Source organism: Amblyomma mixtum, chromosome 5 (genome assembly GCF_055824585.1).
Source record: "Amblyomma mixtum isolate Tamu chromosome 5, ASM5582458v1, whole genome shotgun sequence".
NCBI lineage: Eukaryota > Metazoa > Arthropoda > Arachnida > Ixodida > Ixodidae > Amblyomma > Amblyomma mixtum.
In genome coordinates, this window is record NC_143016.1 from 130,394,552 (window position 1) to 130,399,643 (window position 5,092).

The window sequence follows — 5,092 nt, forward strand, 5'->3', positions numbered from 1 at the left end:
TGTTTGAGATTTGTGTTTGCGGCCAGTGCTTCGGGCAAGATTGAGTGACAGTTCAAGTGGATGAAGAATATTGTCTTGACTTGGAAAACACATCTGTACACAGCCCTGCCGCGGTGGCTCAGTGGTTACGGCGCTTGGCTGCTGACCCGAAAGACGCTGGTTCGATCCCAGCCGCGGCGGCCGAATTTCGATGAAGGCGAAATTCTAGAGGCCCGTGTACTGTGCGATGTCAGTGCACGTTAAAGAACCCCAGGTGGTCGAAATTTCCGGAGCCCTTCACTACGGCGTCCCTCATAACCTGAGTCGCTTTGGGACGTTGAACCCCAATAAAGCAATAAACATCTGCACACAGGATGAGAAGTGGTGCAGAGGACACGTGGTGCTGACTAGCGAGTGCTTGCGCAAACTGCACCATTCTGCGTCAAATGAGGTACGTTGCACAATCCTGTTGAAAATGACCAACTACTACACCAAAGCATGCCAAAATGAATATCTTAATCGGCATTGCTTATGCCAGGTCTTCTTATCCCTTTCCAACGCTTATTACAGTCTGTTACCGAGCAAAAAATGTGAAAATTTGTGTGTTTATGTTTGAATCGTCTAATTTGAAAAAAAACTTGAATGGTTCAAAACATCAGGAAACTGGAAATTGTGTACTCCACACACTTCTATGCTTGTGGAATTTGAGCATTATTCTTCTGTTGAACACATTTATGTGTAATTATTTTTCCCTCCGAAACTGTTTCTGCAACGAAAACTGCTGCAGTGTCCTTTAATAAAACAATCCACTGCATCTGAGAAAAAAATGATAGCACCAGGCACCACTTCCTTGGCATGTTGTTGAACTTCGTGATGTCCATCTCTATTTATTCTTTTGGAAAAGCTTTTTATGGGCACGAAATGACCCTGCCATTCTGGTCGAATTTTGAAATGCAGCTAGCATCACTGACTTCGTGAAAACAACGCGCACGCTTGGAAGAAAAAAATGGCTGAGGCTTAACTCTTTCGTTACCACGCCACTGTGCTTCGATCACCGGTGATCGAAAAATTCGAAGCGCGACCGCGGCCGCTACGGACTTGCTGAGTCATTCGGTTTGTTGTTCACACACTGAACTTTAACTTCCTGTTTAGTTTATATTTTTGCCAAAAAGCGGCAATTTTTGAGACACGCTTGAAGTTGGGGGTGCGGCGTCGGGCGCTCCGAACAAGCCGTCATCATCGGGAATGGCGCTCGCTCGAAAAAACCCCGTTCCACTCAATTCCGCTGCGTTTGCACCACATATTTTTGATGTATCGATTAGCACGGACCCTGACGACGATGCTGTATCGTCTGGTATTGTTTCAAAGCTCAAACTGGGCAACGAGAGCCCAGAACGCTCGCCTGTGCGTTCAGATTCCTCGTTCCGGTCTGTTTGTGCGAACCGAAGCTCATCATTACAGCCGTTACGGTGATGTGGCGCCATCTAAGTTGTTCTCCAGAGACTACAGTTTCGGTTTCTGCGTAGAGAGCAATTTTCCCACGACGCGCGAATTTTTGAAACGCCCTTGAAGCGGAGGGTACGGCGCGGACGCTCCGTGCATGGCGTCGGGCGCGCAGACGGCGCGCGCTAGGAAAAACCTTGCTGCGCGCAATTCTACTGCGTTGACTGCAATTATTATCTATGCTACGAGTAGTAGAGTCTCTGGTGACGATGTTGCATTGTCGGATTTTGGTTCAGACGCTGTAACTGCGCAAACCGATCCCGGAACGTTGGCCTGATAGTTTGGCTTTCTTTTTCCTGTCCGCTTGTGCGGGCGCATCTGGTTTGTTGTTCAGACGGTCAGTTCCATTTTCGGCCTCGTTCGTAATTTCCCCACCGGTCGTGCATTTTTGAAGTGCCCTTGGAGCATAGGCGTATTGCGACATAATACGCGGTTAGGATGGCGTCGCGTCGAGGTCGGGCGCTTCGAGCGCTCGGAAGAGTCCCGAAGCACGTGATTCTTCAGCCTTTCCAGCTGATTTTCAAGATTCTCCGAGCAGCAGTGACTCGGACGAAGATTTTGTAACGTCGGATTTCGATTCTGCAGCTACATCGCAGCTATACTTATCGCATACTATATATCGCAATATCGCACCTATACTTTGCTGTGTTTTATATTTTTTTTTCAATTTTGACGTAAATTAAATAAGCTTTGATTTGTATTTTTTAAACCACGCTTACCAAGCTTTCGTTTGGCGCATAACATTACACTTCCAATTTTTTCTTGTTGGACTGTAAAAATCATATAAAGGGCACTCTCAAACGAGCCTTTTCAAGAGGCATAAAGAAAAAAAATTCTAGCTCGAAAACTATTCAAGTTATAATTTTGAAACTTTAATGCCATGTTTTAGAAAGAATTTGAATTGTTTTGTAATTTCTAGAATTTTTTTAGTACAAGTGTTTGGAAAGTTGTCATATAAATACAAAACTTTAGTTCTTTTTTACTTTTTGTTGTGTTTACTGATTTTTTTCACAGCATTTCAAGCAGAATATGTGTTCAAATAAATTTCATTATAAAGCGCATTCTATCTGAATTATTTTTATGCTTTTTATATAATTTTATCTATCACACTTTTTCTAAAAAAATTTTGTCTGAGACATGTGAAAAATGGTCGTTTTCCCGTGGTAAGGAAAGAGTTTTAACTTGGTTAAGCCTGGAGAATGCGAAGCATCATCGTGTCGCGTAATTTGGAGGCGCACAACCACAGCGACGGCGCGAGGTGGGCCCCCGTTTCTCCACTGTCGTGACGTCATCGTGTCACGTGATTTGGAGGCGCACAACCACAGCGAGCGACGGCGCGAAGTGGGCCCCCGTTTCTCTACTGTCGTGACGTCATCGTGTCACGTGGTGTGACGTGATGTATCACGTGATTTGAAGGCGCATAACCACGGTGAAGGGCTGAAGTGGTAGCTAAAGTAGTATGCTTTGCATAAAATTTCTGAAAAGTCGAGTGTACAATCGTGCATGCTGTGCCGCAGAGGGCTAGACAGGCCTGGAGGCGGGTTACACGTAGCGTGACCTGTCTCAGTGCAGCCATTGCCTCAGAAATGTCAGCAGGTAAAGAAATTGGAATCTGTCGGACCTTTAGAAAAGTTTACATTTAGTGGCTCACTGCTTTGTATGCATCAAAAGGAATTAGTAGAACAGGAAAAGCAAACGGGGATTTTTGCGGCCGTTGATTGCCAGAATTTAGGCTCGTAAATGTCTGCGTGACATGTTCAAGCATATTCTTTGATATAACACACTGATAGGCAGACATCATCACTGCTCGCTGGCACAGATGGTCCAGAATTCAGCTCGCCGCTGTCTATTTCATGTCGCATGGAGCATCGACGAGTTAATGAAGAATGTGCTGCCCTTGCTGTACTTTGTTTTTTGGCCTGAATTTAGTTATAATTGCATACGGTGCCATTTTCTGCTCATTACCGTACTGCTACACGAATTCTGCAATAAAACGTGCATGGTTCATTTTGGGGCCACCTATATTAGGTATGTTTGGAGATGAGCATTGGCACCGAATATGCATTCTGACCCACATAGGGAGTCTTGGATGCCACATCCACAGTTGGTGATTTATCTGGCCAGCAACTCGTTAACTGATCTAATTAGCTGGTGAAATTTACATTGCAAATCTTGGGCCCTCAAAACTTTTAGAATGAACTGGATTTCTAATAGACTGGGATCTCCAGTGAGCTGATTTCTAAATTTTGAGGTTTTTTAGCGTGTGTGGCTGCCTCTGGCTTCATCTCTGGAACGAACCAGTGGCATCCCTTTGACGAGTAGTATTCCTTGCATTACGAGGCAATTACCTGTCACTTGTAGCAGTGATAGTGTTTTTTACAGTGCCACGGAGAAGGAAGAAATAAGTCTACCAGCCGGAAAACTTGGTAGGCGACGATAGCTGCAGATACCTGAACTGCAGCCAGCAGTCCGAATGTGACGGTTGATGGACCAACAGTTCAAAAGCAATTAACTGACGCAAACACACAGCCCAGTTAAAAAAAAACCATTGGAACCAATTGGACATTCCAGTTGGAACTAAATGGACAGTCCCATTGCCTCCAATTGGATTTACCAATTGGTTCCAGTTGTGTTTTAACCCCCGACCAATTGGATCCAACTGGACTAGCCAATTGGACCTATTAGGCCAGGCAGTTATTTGACCCAGAAAATATTCACAAAATATGGTACGTTCATTGAGAAAGGTAGAAATGTTTGAATAATATGCTCTAGGATCTTGGATGAATATTTCTACAACTTAACACATTGTAATGTGCAAAAGGAAAACTGATTTATGAGGACTTCGGGGAGACACTGCCTAGTGCCAATCAACATTTTTCAACGGAATTGAAATTAACATGCTTTTATGGAAATCAAAGCCAACAGACACACATGCATCACACACAAGCAACACTGCACATTCAGGCACTAGTAGCATACATTAGCTCAATACGTACATCCAGAGAACACACTTCTGCTCCAACTTATATACCCAATTTATTAGGCTCTCATGCTGGGGCCGGTGGCGCTTGCCCACTGAGCGCAGATATTTAATTTAATTTCAGCTCCAGTGGTGGTGTAGGTGATGAGTACAATTAATTAGTCTAAGCTGCTGATACCTCTTATTGTAAGTACCATATTAGTTCTACCTTTTTTATCAAACATGCAAATATTCATTGGATAAATTGGGTGCAGTTCGGCGGACCAATTGGATGCAATGGGTAAGACCAATTGGGCTCACCAATTGGAAACCCAAATGGTCCAATTGGATAGTCCATTTGGACCATGTAATTGGAACCAATCGGAAACTGAACTCGTCCAATTGGGACCAATTGGAACCCATACTATCTACCACAGCATACTATCTACCACAGCATACCATACTATCTACCACAGCAACACACCATTTTCAAGCTCTCATCTTCTCCCGGCACCGCACACATCGGCTCGTGTAGATCACATGCAGAAGATTAAACCTATTTTCGCTCGGACAGAACGATACAAATACTCACCATTGGTCTTGTCTATCGAAGAGTGGAATTCGCTTCCTTCTAGCATTGCGACTATCGCT